This window comes from Oryctolagus cuniculus, chromosome 4 (genome assembly GCF_964237555.1).
Source record: "Oryctolagus cuniculus chromosome 4, mOryCun1.1, whole genome shotgun sequence".
NCBI lineage: Eukaryota > Metazoa > Chordata > Mammalia > Lagomorpha > Leporidae > Oryctolagus > Oryctolagus cuniculus.
The window spans coordinates 120,750,927-120,768,834 of NC_091435.1; positions in this window are offsets into that span (position 1 = coordinate 120,750,927).

Consider the following 17,908-nt stretch of genomic DNA (forward strand, 5'->3'; position numbering starts at 1 on the left):
GTTCTGGGATGCTCTTTTTTGAGCAGTGTGGCCTTCCTGTGAGAGTGCGAGCTCCATCAGGGCAGGCTCGTGGCTTGCCATACATCCCCAGGGCTCACTGAGTCAGGCACAAGGTAGGGCAGAGTGACCCCAATTCCATCACTTTCCAGGGACCAGACTCTGAAGACAGTAAGCGTATGTCTATTAGATGCATACTCCTCCGGGCCCTGGCTTACTATGGAGACTGAGCGATGCAAAGCACCTTGCCCTTACTCCCAAAGAAATATAGATTAAAGGAAGACCTGGAGAGGAAGCTGGTGGTCAGAAGCCAGGTGACAGTCGGGAATGTTGTGGGAGATCTGAGAGGAAGGAGATGGGTGTGACCATGGCAGTTGATAAGGTGACTTCATTTGCCACATACTGGTAATCAATACTGGCTTTAACAGCAGTCTAACGAGGTGGGGTTTGAAGAGATTGTCTTGGCTTAGCTCCTGCACTGGCTGTCCTCCTTACTGCCGGCTGGTGCTATTATAGCCCACTCCTTTAGCAAATCACAGGATTTACCCCAGTGAATGGATGAAACAGGCACTTGGGGGCCGGCGCTGTGGCTCACTTGGTTAATCCTCCATCTGCGGTGCCGGCATCCCATATGGGCACTGGGTTCTAGTCTCAGCTGCTCCTCTTCCAGTCCAGCTCTCTGCTGCGGCCTGGAAGGGCAGTGGAAGATGGCCCAAGTGCTTGGGCACCTGCATCCACATGGGAGACCAGGAAGAAGCACCTGGCTCCTGGCTTCGGATCGGCATAGCTCTGGCTGTGGTGGCCATTTGGGGGGTGAACCAATGGAAGGAAAACCTTTCTCTCTGTCTCTCTCTCTCTCACTAACTCTGTCAAATTAAAAAAAGAAAACAACAGGCACGTGTGTCAGTGAACTGAGTTCATAGCACGTCACATCCCCCAGATACCTGCTTCTAAACCATGCTGTCTCCTCCACCTCCCTTCCCTCACACCTGCTCACTCCCAGAGTCCTGGGGCTTCTTCTTCCATGGTGTCTTCCCATCTGTTCCATCTAAGTCTCAGGCCGTGGCCCCTGGAGTTACCTACTTCACTTCGGTTTCTCCTTACTGTGATCCCTCTTGATTAATCTACTGAAAACAGCTGTTTCCTCATTTAGACATCTTCAGTGGTTTGCTCAAACTTTGAATCTAGCATTTGCAGCTTTTTGTGAGCTGCATTCAGCTGGCCTTTCTGATGTTGTGGGGCAGTGATTTAGTTAGGAGATGGATTAGGCAGCTGAAAGAAAAACCACCCAGGGTGGTAACATAAGTAAGACAGATAGTTATTTATTTCTCATGCAAACATCTGAATAGATGGCCCAGGGCTGACAGGGAGGATTGATTGTGGCAGACACTGTGGAAACCTGCCCTCAAGATGGCCCACAGTGAGTCTTGCCTCCTCGTATTCATGCTATTGGGTAGTCTCCTTCCACTCTGTGCAAAGGTAAACAGGGATGAGTATGTGTTTACATTGCATGAGGCTTCATTTTGTGTCCACTAGCCTGGGTTAAGGGATCCCCAGATTGCTAGGAGAGCATTGTTTCTGGGTGTGTTCCCAAGGGAGTTTCTGGACGACATTAGCATTTGAATCAAAATGAGTAAAGAAGGTCCGCCTTCACCAGTGTGGTTGGGTGCCATCCAATCCACTGGGGAACAGAACAGAAAAGCAGAGAGGGGTGAATTCTCTCATCCCTTCAGCTGAGACATTCATCTTTCCCTGCGCTTGGGCACGGAGTCACTCCTGGTTCTCATGCCTCCAGAAACATGGAGCGCAGTGCCCACTCCCGCCTCCTCTGCTCCTCACCTCATCCCCCTTTGTCCCATTCAGCACCGGTTCTCAGGCCTTTGGATTCAGCCTGAATTGTGTCACCAGCTTTCCTGGCTTCCCAGGTTGTAGATGGCAGATTGGAGGAGCTTGTGGCCTCCCTAATCGTGTGAGCCCAATCCAGTAATAAATCTCTTTCACAGTCTGTGTATGTCCTATTGACTCTTTCTCTGAAGCATTCGAACTCATACACATTGTGTGTACCAGGAAGCAGACGCTAATAAAATCAAGTGATTTGGTTAGTAATGTAGGATAAAAGGACAAAAATCTGGTGTCATCTGATACCAAATCCAAGGCTGTGTTCACCTTGTAATGCTTTTCCACAGGAGGAGAGGAATTGAAATGAATGAACTCAAGCATTTTCCTTTCATTCAAAGGGTTGCTCAGAGGGTCAAGCAGTGCCCTCACACCCAGAGGTAATGCACAAACACATTTACCCTTCTGAATTCTTTTCAGGTAAATACATTAATAAATGACAAGTAACAGCAAGAGGGATGTGCACCCCCTCTTCCTCCTCTACTTTCAAATTAATCAGCCCACCCCTTTTTCTGTTGGCTCAGAGATAGAAAGATTTGCATAATATCCTGGTTGCCATGGCTGATACCATCTTCTGTGTTAGTTAACTCTTAATGGAGTCGTCATGTAAAAGCCTGTAAATGACCATATGAATTATGCATAAAGGACTCAGCTCAAGCCATGCATTTAAAATGGGCATTAAGAACACAATGTTGACTCTTAGTCCTTTAGAAACAGCCCTACACAGAGTGTGCTAGTCTCATCTGTAGTCCTCTTCTAGCACAAAATGGAATTTGAATTTACAATGTAGACACTAGCTAAGAAAATGACGTTTTATACATATGGTTAACTTCTGGCTAATCATAATATTCCTTTTAAAATTTCTGTGTACCTTGCAGAAGATCCCATGACATTCTGTGCACACAATGACTGATGAGAGCCAATCCCTTCTTTTCCCATCTGACCTAGATGAACCAGACTGAGGCTGGCGAGTGACGTGCTGCAGAGCCAGGGGCAGCCAGAGGGGACCCATGACTGTGTTAGTCAGGGGCTGAAAAGAAACAGAACCAACTGGAGATGTGGCGGGGGCTCCTGGTGGAAGCGGCAGGGAACCAGGAGTGCTGATGTCAGAGGGCAGGAGAATTGACTCTCCCAACTCAGACAGAAGCAAATGTACCCTTCCTCTGCCTTTTGTTCTGTTCAGGTCCCCAGAAGATTGGATGGTGTCCACTCACATTAGTCAGTCTGTTGTTACAAATACTAATCTCTTCTGGAGACACCCTCATAGACACACCGAGAAAAATTTATCAACTAGTTGAGCATCCCTTAACTCAGTCTGGTCAACACACAAAATTAATCATTACAATACTTAAAACCCATTTCCTGTTCTCCAGTGTTACTCTCTGTGATGCCATTGAGAACAAAATTGAGTCTCCAAGGCCTTCCTTTACATGTCCAACCTTCCTAACAAGCCTTTTTCAATAATTATTAATTTATTTGAAAGAGTTATGGCCGGCGCCGTGGCTCAATAGGCTAATCCTCCACCTGCGGCGCCGGCACACCGGGTTCTAGTCCCGGTCGGGGCGCCGGATTCTGTCCTGGTTGCCCCTCTTCCAGGCCAGCTCTCTGCTGTGGCCCGGGAGTGCAGTGGAGGATGGCCCAAGTGCTTGGGCCCTGCACCCGCATGGGAGACCAGGAGAAGCACCTGGCTCCTGGGGTCGGATCAGTGCAGTGCGCCGGCCACAGCAGCCATTGTGGGGTGAACCAACAGCAAAGGAAGACCTTTCTCTCTGTCTCTCTCTCTCTCACTGTCCACTCTGCCTGTCCAAAAAAAAAAGAGTTATGAAGGGGGCAGAGACAGAGATCTTCCATCCACTGTTTCATCCTCCTCAGATGACTGGAACTTCTTCCAGGTCTTCCACGTGGGTATAGGGGCCCAAGGACTTGGACCATCTTCCATTGCTTTCCCAGGTACATTAGCAGTGAGCTGGATCAGAAGTGGAGCAGCCAGGACAGGTGCCAGTGCCCGTATGGGATGCTGGCATTGCAGATGTTAGCTTAACCCATTATGCCATAGCGCTGGTCCCACCTAACTAGTTTTATATCACTTCCTCCTTGCCCATCATCTTCCAGATCAGGGCTTCTCACTGTTTTTTGAACACATTAAAATTGTGTCTACCTGTGGACGCTTTGTACTTGTTCCTTTCGGCTAGAATGACCCTGCTGCCCTATCTTTGCCTTCCAGTTCTGCATTGTCATTTATGTTTCTTTTGAGATGTTATTTCCCTAGAGAACCTTCCCTGACTACCCAATCAGTAATTCTAGCATGTAACTTGATTTTCTTTTCATCTTATCATTTCCTGATATTTCCCTGTTTACAAGGGAGCTCCAAGAAATTCATGGAAAATGCATATTATGAAAAAACATGCATTATGAGCAAACTATTTAGCACCAAAATAAATTTGCCTTTGAATTCAATTTTCCACAAACTTTTTGAAATCCCTGTGTATTTGATCTGTTTTATTGTCTGTCTTAAAGTTCATCGGGCAGGAAACTTGTATGCCTTATTCTCCATTGGGCCTCCATTGTCTCTTGAGCCTAGAACAGGGTGATTCTTCTGATGAAACACTTGGCATGAGTGGGGGCCCTTTCTCGGGATGGCCTTCTAAGAGAAAAATTTTAGCAGAAAAATTCTTAGGCTTTAATTTAAGTTGATCCTATTAGAAAAACATATTGGTTTATTTCCACTTGAATGAATTCAATTCCTTTAATAAATACAAATCTTTCCCAGTTAAGGTCAGTTCATGGTTTAATCAAAGTTGCTGTGTGAGCCAGCTCAGGCTTCAATGAGTCAGTGTGTTATACCTTAACTGTAAAATTAAAGTCCTTGGCTGAGATACCTGAACATGTGACTTGAGTCATAACTGTCAGTGCTGGGACTGCCTTGCCTTTTTCTGGGCTCCAGGGACCTGACATGGTCCCATGTCTTCCTGGAAGCTTTCTTTGACCACCCTCGTCTGAAGAGCCACTCTCCTCCCCTCCTCTTTCCTTTGTGGCACTCAGCTGGCCACTCACTTGGAAGGCCCTCGATGGAGGAGGCTGTTGGTCCCCAGACTGCTCCCCAGACTGTATTTTGGGTGGCTGTCATCTTTGAGGCCAGGGTGAGGATCTGTGTGTTTTATTTTCCCTGGGCTCTGGCTTGGACCTTTTCACCCAGCATTTGTCCTTTGGATTTCCTGTTGACTTACAGTTGACCCAACTGTCATGGGTTCCCAACTACCCTGGTTTCACCTGTTTCAGAATGAGTGTATACCTGTAGTAAAGAAAAGGCTCCAAGAAGGTCTGACCCTAACTCTGGTCGCGGTCATTCACAGTGACAGTGGTCAGGGCAGAATTCAAAGCTGGAGCTCTTTCCAGGATGCCCAAAGTGTATAAGGGGCTTCCCCTTTCCTTTGTGGTTGAGATCATCAGTGAAGTCATCCTTAGCCAGAAATTGGCTCTAAAAGGGCAAGGTCTAGATCTCTTTCTCTCTCATAACAACTTTCCACAAGAGACCAAGACCTCTCCAGCTGAGATAATGCCTAATTTTAGCCAATACCACTGGGAAGGCCCATGGCAATCTCCCTCCATGGCCATCATTTTCCAAGATAAGTGAGGATGTACCGGTAATAGACTTCTGACATCTTTCTCCCCAGAAAAAGTTTAGCCTTGGGTGAAACTGTGTCTTTAGTGCAAAGATATAGTAAAAACCTTACTTTCTGCAGGAGCAGGCAAACCTCTCACTATGGAGAAAAGTGTTGTTATGGGTAGTTCTTATGATGAGACACTTGGCATGAGTGGGGGCCCTTTCTCGGGATGGCCTTCTAAGAGATGGATGTAGGTAATTGAGAAGTACAGTGAGAATCCCTGTCCCTAAATCTCTTCCTGGTGAGGAGTCCCTGCTGCCAAGACTCCTTTTTGCTTTTGAGTACTTGGTTAAGACACAACAGAGGGGGCCGGTGCTATGGTACAGTGGGTAAAGCTGCAGCCTGCATTGCCAGCATCCCATATGAGCACCTGTTCAAGTTCCACCTGTTCCACTTCCGATCCAGCTCTCTGAGAGCAGTAGAGGATGGCCCAAGTCCTTGGGCCCCTGCAACCACATGTGGCACTCAGAGAAGCTCCTGGCTCCTGATTTCGGACTGACCCAGCTCCGGTAGTTGCAGTCATTTGGGGAGTGAACCAGTGGATGGAAGACTTCTCTCTATCTCTGCCTCTACCTCTCTGTAACTCTGCCTTTCAAAGAAATAAATAAACCTGTGACCCCCACCAAATGGACAGATATTTCAGAGAGAAGGTAATTTATTTTATCCATCTTTTTACTCCCAAGGCCTAGGATAGCTCCTGGCATAGGACAGAGCCTCAATAAATGTATCTGAATGAATGACTGACATTGCTGAAGGCTTCCAAGTCTGGAAGTCAGCAGAGGCAAGGAAGACAACACAGATGGTGGTCCAAGAATGATTACGGATAAAGGGTCTCCATAAAGCAAAGGAAAAGTGTCCCAAAGCTTCTGAATCTGTCCCTCTTGGCCACACAAAACCCAGATGGTTACCAAGAGAGTTGAATCAGCAGGAATGAAGCTCGCGTTCTCTGGGGGTGCTATCTACTTCTTTAAAAAACATTTATTGGGGTTGGCATTGTGGTCCAGGGTTAAGCCACTGCCTGGAATGCCCACATCCCATATCAGAGTGTTGGAGTTCAGTACTGGCTCCACTTCCTATCCAGCCTGCTGTTAATGCACACCTTGGAGGCAGAGCATAATGGTTCAAGTACTCGGGCCTCTGCCACCCATGTGAGAACCCTGGATGGTGTTCCAGGCTCCTGGATTTGGCCTGGCCTAGCCCTGCTGTGCAGGCATTTGTGGAATGAACCAGCAGATGGGAGAGGAGCTCTCTCTCTCTCTCTCTCCCCTTGCCGCTCCTTGCTCTGCCTTTCAGATAAGTGAAAAAATAATTTTTAAAGATCAAAAAAATAAATTAAAAGCGATTTGCTTTCTCTGTCCCAGGCTAAGCCAAGGCTCCTCCTTCTGTTACAGTGATGACTAGAGTGAAGCAGTTTCATCTCTTGGCTGATCAGTAAAATTCTGTCCTGGCTCAAGCATTTGGAGTGTGAATTCTAAAGATAACTCCGGGAACCGCTCCTTCAATCAACCGAGGGAATTGCTGCTGGCGTCAGGGTTGTCTGTGCCTGAGATAATGGCAACTTGATTTTCTCAGGTCACATCTCTCTTACAAGAAGAAAGCATTTCCTGCCAACCATGAGCTGAGGGTGAGGGCTGTGGCTGGCCCTGTGGCTGGGGGATGGGTGCCATGGTTCATGCTGCCACAGATGAAGAGGCCCGAAGGCTGGGCAGCCCCCGTGGCTTTTCAAACCCGGGGTGAGGCAGGACTCTGGCTGGCAGGATTCTGGGGGCTTGGCCAGAGCGCACCATCCCCTAAAGCAGAAGGCAATCAGTTCAGCACGATGCTCTCTGAGAGTTTCTAACATGCTGTCAAGATGTATGTTTGTCACTGAATGCTGTGTGGGTTCCTCTGGCGACTTTTCCCTTCTAGAAGCTGTTGCTGCTTCTGTTAACATCTCACATCATAGCAATACATTTGTTACTCTTGATGAAGTTGCATGGCCTTGTCATTATCACCTAAAGTTCCCATTTTCATTCACTCTTTTGTTTTTGACAGGCAGAGTTAAACAGTGAGAGAGAGAGACAGAGAGAAAGGTCTTCCTTTTCTGTTGGTTCACCCCCCAAATGGCCGCTATGGCCAGCGTGCTGCACCGATCCAAAGCCAGGATCCAGGTGCTTCCTCCTGGTCTCCCATGAGGGTGCAGGGGTCCAAGGACCTGGGCCATCCTCCACTGCTTTCCCAGGCACAGCAGAGAGCCGGACTGGAAGAGGAGCAACCAGGACAGAATCCAGTGCCCCAACCGGGACTAGAACCCAGGGTGCCAGCACCGCAGGTGGAGGATTAGCCAAGTGAGCTGCGGCGCCAACCTGCATTCATTCTTGATGTTGGACATTCTATAGATTCAACTTTTCATGACACATATCCACCATTATAGCATTACACAGAATACTTTCACTCCCCTAAAAATCACCTGTGCTTTGCCTGTTCATTCTTCTGTCTCTTCTAGCCCCTTATCACTACTGATCTGTTTGTTGTCTCTAGCTTCACCTTTTCCAGAATGTTGTAGAGTTAGAACCATAGATTTCTGATTCTACCTCCTACTTTCATCTTTTAATTATCTCTTTTGCTGGATTCTTCCAGTGTTGGGGGTCCTGGGTATCTTGGGTAATCACATAGTCTAACAACTATGGAGGAGAGAGAGAGAGAGAGAGAGAGAGAGAGAGAGAGAGTGCTCAGGGAATGCTCTCCAAATGCCAAGAATTCTCCTCTCACTCTGCCTTAGGTTAAGACTGTCTTTTCAGGTAAGATCTGGATGTTCTCTGTTAAACTAAAAACACAGTATCTGGAAACGATGATATACCTGATTAAATATTAACTTGCTAGTTCTATTCTAATTAGAGCAGCAGAATGATGGGGTAGGAAGGATAGTCTTTGGGGACCAAGGTACAGAATTTAAGATATTAGTTATGTATGTCTGGCATATTGTTCATTTATTGCTGTGCAGCAAATTACCCCTAAACCTACTTTAAAGCAGTAAGTATTATCTCATGGTTTCTATGTTTCAGGAATGTGGGAAGAGCTCAGCTACTGGTTCTGATCCAGAATCTCTCATGAGGTTTCAGTTAGGATGTTAGCCAACGCTGCAGCCATCCAAAAACTTGATGGGACCCAGACATGCTGCTTCTGAGAGGGCTCCCTCACAAGGCTATTTGCAGGAGCTAAAGGGGGCTTTCGTTCTTTCTACAGGGTAGCTTGAGTGTCCTCATGGCATGGCCTGTGGCTTCCCCTAGCACCATGGTCCAACAGAGAACAAGAAGGAAGCTTTCCACAGCAACACTTTGGCACACTCAAGTGTTTCCTCTTCCACCGTGAGCAGAGCCTAGGTCTCCATGCCTTTCTCACCACAGAGTGAATTTTCAGAGTAGCTGCCAGGCTGATCTCAGTATCACATGCCAGGAGCAGTTCACGGGGTAAACCTTCTTCTTGCTGTTGCTTACCCTTTCCTGAGCTCCATGGAAGGCCTGCGTAGAGCATTCCACACATTCTGTGGCCCTTTTCTTGTATAAATCGGCTGAAGGCATCTCTAATGAAGGCTCCATAGACTCCAATTCAAAAAGTATATTCTGCATTTTTTGTTACAAAAGAGCTGTCATATGTGGCCCTACTCCCTACCATTAAGCCATGTTTGAAATTCTGCTTATTCACTTACATGGTAGCAAATTTTCAGCTCCAAAGTCAAAATGATATAAAGCCAGATTCATTTATTAAGGATACTATAATTTGCTTCCTTTACACTCATTTCCATTGGTTTTTGCATTTCATGTCCCGTCTTTATGGAATTCTTCATGGCTGAGCGATCAAGCACTGAAAAATGTAGGGCTTAGAGTCCTGCGACAAGAGGCTCAAGTGATGTCTTTTTTCCAAGGAACTTGTGATTTCTCTCCTCACTCATCTGAATGTCTTCCCTGTTGAGAAGGTTCTTGGGAAGTGTAAAAGAGAGAAAGAGAGTAGACATTCAAATTTTAAGGAGTAATCAGTGCAGTCTTTGCAGTCAGTTCATCAGGTTAGCCATCTGAGCAGACAGCATCTAAATACTCACTAAAAGTGCACTCACAAGGGGAGAAAATACACCTGGCTCACTGGAAATTGGTTTCTGTAATGTTCATTGCAGTTTTTATTTCTCAGCCAGGATTTTTATGTGGCTTTTTGTGAAGTGATGCTTCAACATGACATCACTTTCTTTAAGGTTTTTGGCTTGCCTAGCATTTCTGTTATTCTGAGTCATGATGGGCCATAGCAGATTAAGCCTAGATCATTTTCAATCAAATCTACTCTTGCAACACAATCAAGGATATTTCTATTGTCTCAGAGTATCACAACTCTTAAATTCTCTAAGAGATATTAGTCATAACCGATAAATATTTTTTAAAGTGTGTGTGTAGGGGGGCACTTGAGGAAAAAGGGATTAACAAAGTTCCAAACTGGGAATTGTTAGTTTCCTACTCAGTCCCCTCTCTTTTTCTATTGCAGAGTTTTGCTGGCTGCCCTGATATCAGCTCTAGACTTAGGAATCTAGGCAAAGATGTCTCTAGTTTTTAACTGGACACACAGTCACCCAGCATCCCTTGCAGATAGATGTGCCGTGTCACTAAGTTCTGGACAGTGGGATACCATAGAAATAACATTTATGTATTTCCAAAAGTTTTCTTCAAAGGCCGAGTTTGGGGTGGGGTGGGGGGAGCAGTGTTTGTTCTCTTTCCATCATCCTGGTGACTGAAACTCAGGTGTGATGGTTAGAGTTGAAGCAGCCATTTGGGAACAGGAGATGTTAGGAATGGACACCACAGATAGCCGAGCCAGACAGATAGAAGGAGCCTTGGTTAACACAATGGAGAGTGATGCCAGCAGCCCTGAGACATCCATTAATCCCATAAATCCAGATGAAAGGTGGTCTATCTAGCATATTTACCCTACATACTGCCCCTTCTGTTGTAGCCACAGCAGTTACCTGTGGTTAAGAATCTGGCATTGCCGGCACTCTGGGTTGTAGTCCCGGTTGGGGCGCCGGATTCTGTCCCGGTTGCTCCTCTTCCAGTCCAGCTCTCTGCTGTGGCCTGGGAAGGCAGTGGAGGATGGCCCAAGTGCTTGGACCCTGTACCTGCATGGGAGACCAGGAAGCACCTGGCTCCTGCCTTCAGATCATCGCAGCGTGCCAGCCATGGCAGCCATTTGGGGAGTGAACCAACGGAAAAGAAGACCTTTCTCTCTGTCTTTCTCTCTCTCACTAACTCTTGCCTATAAAAAAATTTTTTTAATTAAAAAAATAAGAATTCTAGCTTTAAAAGTTTGATGATTTTAGGTTGAATTTGTCTTCACCAGTTATTAGGTATATGACCTTGAGTAAATTGTTTAATTTCTCTCTTATGATCATGGGTTGCCATGTAACAATTTTCCCCCAATGTTGTATATTCATAAATTGGAAGCTCCAAAATTCAGACAGAGCACACCAGTACAGTGTGTCTGTGTTCCATGATGTCTGCAGCCTTAAGCAGAAGACTCAAAGGCTGAGTGGTAACTCAACAGCTGGGGCCTGAGATCATCCTAAAGCTGATTCACTCACGTTTCTGGCTGTGGCTGAACCTCTGTGGGGGCTCTCAGCCACAGCAACTCCACACGACCTCTTCCTGCAACGGAGCCTTCTCTGTGGTGGCTGGATTCCAACAGTGAGTATCCCAAGAGTCAGAGCCAAGAGAAAACTGCATCCCCTTTGCTAACCCAGCCCCAGGAGTTACACAATGTCCTTTCCACTGCATTCTGTCAATGAAAGAGCCATAAAGATCCACTCGGTGTCTAGGAAAGGAGAGGAAGATCCCAGCTCTTGATGGGGGTGTGATAAGGCTCTAGAAGAGCATGCATGACTGGGAATATTATTGTAACCAATTTTGGAAAACAGAGTCTGGCGTATTCACTAAAGCTTCTGCAGATAAGGCTAACCATAGCTACCTCATAGCAGGGGTCACATTAGAGATGCTTAACCACAGGCACAGCACGGACACTGACCAATCACACCAACCACTGGCGTTAACATTGAAGTCATGGATCATGGAAGGTAGGGTAATGTATGCATGAGTAGAAGGGGACATCACTCAGTGAGTACATGTAATGAGAAAAGAAATATTTCAGAAGTTTGACAATCTACTGTCGCATACTTGAGTATCAGCTTTCCTCATAGGGTCATTTTGAAGGTTGAATAAGATATTACATAGAAAACACTTGACACATGGCAAATAAAAAAATGGCAGGGCCGGCGCCGCGGCTCACTAGGCTAATCCTCTGCCTAGCGGCGCCGGCACACCGGGTTCTAGTCCCGGTCGGGGCGCCGGATTCGGTCCCGGTTGCCCCTCTTCCAGGCCAGCCCTCTGCTGTGGCCAGGGAGTGCAGTGGAGGATGGCCCAGGTGCTTGGGCCCTGCACCCCATGGGAGACCAGGAAAAGCACCTGGCTCCTGGCTCCTGCCATCGGATCAGCGCGGTGCGCCGGCTGCAGCGCGCTGGCCGCGGCGGCCATTGGAGGGTGAACCAACGGCAAAGGAAGACCTTTCTCTCTGTCTCTCTCTCTCACTGTCCACTCTGCCTGTCAAAACAAACAAACAAACAAACAAACAAAAAAAAAAAACAAAAAACAAAAAACAAAGCAAAACAAAACAAAAAAATGGCAGTTATTGTTTTTGTAGCTCATTTTGATAATTTTCCATACTAATATGTGGCATAGAAAACAAAATCTTAAAAATATGAGGCCCTAATATTTTCTCTGTCTTTTAACATGAGGCCAGACTCTTACCACCTCCCAAAAGCTCATGTACCATGAAGCATTATGAAAATCAATAACACAGCAAGGATATGATGTCTCTGGATAGATTATTCATAAGAAATAAAGAGTCTGGTTTTTAATCCCTCTTATTAGAAATACAAGTCAATGTAGTATTAGTTTGTGTAAGTTTCTTCCAGTAGTTATACAAAGCTTGAAAATTTCCTAGATGTTTTGATACGAATTGTCGATGAATTAATGTGATAGCATAATAGAAACAAAAGTGCTGTAACTTCAGAAGGGATTTCTGTGGCTTCATAGAGAAGTGTGCTTTGCACCATGGAACCACATATCCTAAAATTAGAGTAGGCCGAGAGGGACAGAGCTCAGATCTATAGTTCCTCTTAGGATGGGAACATTTTTTAATAATGAAATTATGCTCACAGGGCCTGACTCACTAATATATTTCCTGGACATGAATGAGCCTCCTGGGGTTCATCTAGCAGATACCTGAATTCTCTGGAAAGAGGCTGATTTATGCTGAAGGATTTTCCACACTGTTAACTAGACCTATTTTCTGTCAAGCCACATCAGCTGGGGAAAGTCAAACGAAGGGCTGGCTCATAATGGTGACAGAAACAAAAGCTAACTTTTGCTTTGGGCTGCTTCCCAACACTCAGGCCCAGAATACCTCTCAGGAACAAACTTGCATAAAAGTCTCTGAGAGTCTCCCTAGTTCTTCTTTGTGCCTCTTGGAGTATTTCTGTGGCCAGTGTCGTCTCTATCCTCTGTCTCATGCTGGGGTGTTGGCAGGGGTGGGGGGAATCTGGACAGGAGCTGCTGCTATCACTGACTCCCCCACCCCAAAATCAACTTGATGGCTCTCTCTGTTGGGGGAGTCCACACCGAAGGTCCCTCCCTTCCATTACTACATCTCCTGAATTAGCACAGAGGGTGCTGTACTGTCTCTGTTTTTAACAAATCACTCAAGAACTGCTGTAAGTTCCCTTGGGCAAAGGCAGGGGACAGCTGAAATCATCAAGCAGGTGAACCCCAGAAGTGTTTCTCCTCACCACCTTCACTTGTTCTCCGATGTGGCCCGGCCTCCAATGTGGCATGCCAGCATCTTCACTGCTCTGTGTTCCTGATCTTCTAGGGTTCTGAGACTGAACTTGGCTTTGACCTTCATTCAGGACTGGACATCTTGAACAAAATCCTTTTTTCCTCTTCCAGGCATTCTTTGCCTTCTCGTCCAAATAATTGGCCTCTGGGCAACTCTCACTGGAGGCCAACATTTGCAGCCACCAAGGAAGGAATGTGAGCACATATCTCTTAGCTCTTTCATGGTAACTTGGAGACCTCCACTTAATCCTGGTAATCCGAGGAAGAGGAATTCTAAGTGGGTTCAAAGCCAAACATTTACCATGCAGGCAACTCTCTTTGATCCCTTGGTTAATAAAAGGTCTTAATAAGTTTAAACATGGCTCTTCTCCTACCTGTTCTTAAATGACAGCAGATTTGCTTATTTTTTTAATTCACCAAACATTTAGAAAGTGCCTAGTACATACAAGGCACTGGACTATGGGGGATGCAAGGGTAGAAAACACAATTCCAAACACAGGGGGCTTCACAATTTGATAAGAAGTAATTGAAGAAACTGTGACAACTCTGTATGGATAGGCTGTGACTGAAGCACCTAATGATGTCACTCACTCAGTGTGGAATCACTGAGAACCTGTGTCCGGGACTCACTGCACAGCTCAAGAAATGACCAGAAAATTAAGAACCAAAGTCTTGTTAGGTGGGTAAAAAAAGAATTGAGAAAATGGTGACTTGTGTTTTCCCCTCCTAGGATGCAGGGTTGAGGATCAGAAGAGAATCTTCATGATACAGAGAGCAAACCTGAAAGGTTATTCTTGAACTTCTATGGTGAGCTAAGTTAGGTTGATAGCAAGTGTAGCAATTCAATAGTGTGTATTTGGGGCCAGTGCTGTGGCATACATAGCCAGTAAGGCTGCTGCCTGCAGTGTCGGCATTCCATATGGGTGCCAGTTCTAGTCCCGGCTGCATTCCTTCTCCTTCTCCTTCTCTTTCTCCTCCTTCTCCTTCTCCTTCTCCTACTCTTTCTCCTCCTCCTTCATCTTCTTCTTCTTTTTTAATTTGACAGATAGAATTAGACAGTGAGAGAGAGAGAGAGAGAGAGAGAGACAGAGAGACAGAGAGAAAGGTTTTCCTTCCATTGGTTCACCCCCCAAAAGGCCACTACGGCCGGCGCTGCGCCAATCTGAAGCCAGGAGCCAGGTGTTTCTTCCTGGTCTCCCATGTGGATGCAGGCGCCCAAGCACTTGGGCCATCCCCCACTGCCTTCCTGGGCCACAGCAGAGAGCTGGACTAGAAGAGGAGCAACCAGGACTAGAATCCAGTGCCCACATGGGATTAGCCAAGGGAGCCACTGCACTGGCCCCCAGCTGCTCTACTTCTGATCCAGCTCTCTGCTATGGCCTGAGCAAGCAGTTGAAGATGGCCCAAGTCCTTGGGTCCCTGCACCCACACGGGAGACCTGGAGGAGGCTCCTAGCTCCTGGCTTCGGATCGGCACAGGTCTGGTCATTGCAACCATCTGGGGAGTGAACCAGCGGATGGAAGATCTCTCTCTGCCTCTCTGTAACTCTGCATTTCAAATAAATATATAAATCTTTAATTTTTTTTTAAAAAATTAGTGTTTATTTTAAAGAAAGTTAATTTCAAAGATCAAGGCCAGTGCTTCTCAATGTATTTATGATCACAGTGACAGATTCATTTTCCTGTTGTTTTCCAGTAAATCTGTCTATTTAAAGATTACTTCAACTGAAAATTATTTTATAAAACAATAATTAATCATATGGTATAGAATGTACTCTATTTTCTTTTTCTCCCTTCCTTCTCTCTAGCCCTTCCTCCTTCTTTCCTCTCTGCCTTTTTCTTCTTTCTTTTTTTTTCTTTTATGTTGGTTCCTGCTCATTAAAATGATTTAACACAAAATTAATGGTTTTTTAAAACACAGCTCTAGGGGGCCGGCACTGTGGCACAGCAGGTTAACACCCTGGCCTGAAATGCCAGCATCCCATATGGGTGCTGGTTCTAGTCCTGGCTGTTCCACTTCCGATCCAGCTCTCTGCTATGGCCTGAGCAAGCAGTCGAAGATGGCCCTAGTCCATGTGGGAGACCTGGAAGAAGCTCCTGGCTCCTGGCTTCGGATCGGCGCAGCTCCAGCCGTTGTGGTCATCTGGGGTGGGGATTGAACCATCGAATGGAACACTTCTCTCCCTCTCTGCATCTCCTTTCTCTGTGTAACTCTGACTTTCAAATAAATAAAAATAAATCTTTAAAAAAAAACACAGCTCTAGAACACTGGGCCAAGAATCTTCTTGAATTGCCATTCACCACCTTTCAGTAGCTGGATGATACATAATCAAATACTGACTTTGTAGCGGTAGCCTCACCCGTCATGTCTACAGCAGAGGTAACAGGGCTCAGAAGCCAAGGTTGGCTCACGGGGTGTACCAAGACTCCTCACCTGGAGCCCTGCTCTGCTCTGCTCCAGTCTGTCCCAAGTAGGTAAATTAATTTTTCTTTCTGTGGTTAGTGAGGCTTGAGCATTGGCCAAAGCAGGAAGTTGGCCTTGCTGTGTTACAGAACAATGTTATTAGATAATCCCTAGAGCTTTTTGGAACGTAATGAGCTCAAACACTTGAGAATTACTTTAAAATGCATTTGGAGCCATTTCAGGAAATCAGCTTCAGAATCAGTTCAGGATCATAAATGGGTTATGGTTCATACATTTTTCTCTTCTAAAAATTGTATTAATTAATTAATGAAACAGAGAGGTAAAGAGAAAGTGAGATGGACAGACACAACTCCCATCTGCTAGCCTATTCCCCATATGCCCTCAATGGCCAGGGCAATGACAAGGCCAAAGGTGGTAGGCAAGAACGTGTTCCTGGTCCCCCATGTAGGTGGCTGGAACTGAATACCTGAACCATCACTACTACCTCCCAGGATCTGCACAGCAGGAAGCTGGTATCAATATTGGAGCTGAGACTTGAACCCAAGGACTCCAATATGGGATATGGATGTCCTAGCAAATGGCATGAAGTGAAATATATAATTTCACTTCTTGGAATGAGCTTCAGTAGTTGTATGAAAACTTCTGCTTAGTATGGTACAGTGGTGGAGTTAACAAGCTTTGAAGTTAGGCTTTGATATAATTAAACAGTCTGAGTCTCAGTTTGTTCATCCATTAAATGGGGATAAGCACAGTCCTGTATGACTGAGACTGATGTAAGGATTCAGTGATGGCCTGACTCTAACACCTTTGGTGGCTCATGGTAGGCACACAGTGACAGCTGAGGTTCACGGTTGCTATCATCCTGAAATACTCCAACTAATTTTCCTGTCTTTCTAGCTGACATCAGCAATTCCTGCCCATTGCCCTGGAGACTCAGTTCTGAAGGCCATAAATACTAGAGATAGTGAGACTTCCTTGTTGAAATCCTTTTCGGTTCCTCCTCCAGACTACCATCCCGCAATTGTTGAATGACAGGAGAGAACTTGACATTAACAAGGAAGGGAAAGTCCCCCACTGCTCTTCAGGAGGACACGTAAGCAAAGGTGCAGGTTCAGATTTTCCATAACTGTCTCTATTCAGATTTTCTTGAAACCATCTTCCATGCAGTAGACTTGACTTTAAGAGGGAGATGCCGAGAGAAAACATTAGACTCTGCCTGAATTTGGGAAGAGGAGGAATGAAGAGATATGGAGGATCATATAAGTAACTGAACCTGCAGAACATTTTTATAAACACTTATTATTCACCTGCTGTTCACTTTGCCTTGTACTAAAAAACATAAACCTCCAAGAATTTGCCATCTAAATGGGGGTTAAAATATAATTATACAACTTGATCAGCATAGCCCTGACTGTTAATGAACAACTTAATACATTATCCCTCTTAGTAGTTTTTTTGTCCGTTCTACTTAATATGACTGGTTTAATTCTGTAATTAATACACAGTTATTCTTAAGTGTTGAAATTTAACTGAAATGTGATCCCTGTTAAACATAAGAGTAGGAATAAGAGAGGGAAGAGATGTACAATTTGGGACATGCTCAAGCTGACTTGCCCCAAATGGTAGAGTTAGAAACATACCAGGGGACTCCAATTTAATCCCATCAAGGTGGCATGTACCAATGCCATCTCACCAGTCCAAGTGATCAATTTCAGTTCACAATTGATCATAATGAAAGGACTGAGTCAAAGGAAGCACATAAACAAGTCTAGTACCTGCTAATACTAACTGATAGAATAAATAAAGGGGAGAGTGATCCAACATGGGAAGCGAGATACTCAGCAGACTCATAGAATGGTGGATGTCCTAAACAGCACTCTGGCCTCAGAATCAGCCCTAAAGGCATTCCGATCTGGCTGAAAAGCCCATGAGAGTATTTCAGGCATGGAAAGCCAAGATACTCTGGAAAAAAAAAAAAAAAAACCCTAAATGAAAGATCTCTGTGAGTGAGATCCCAGT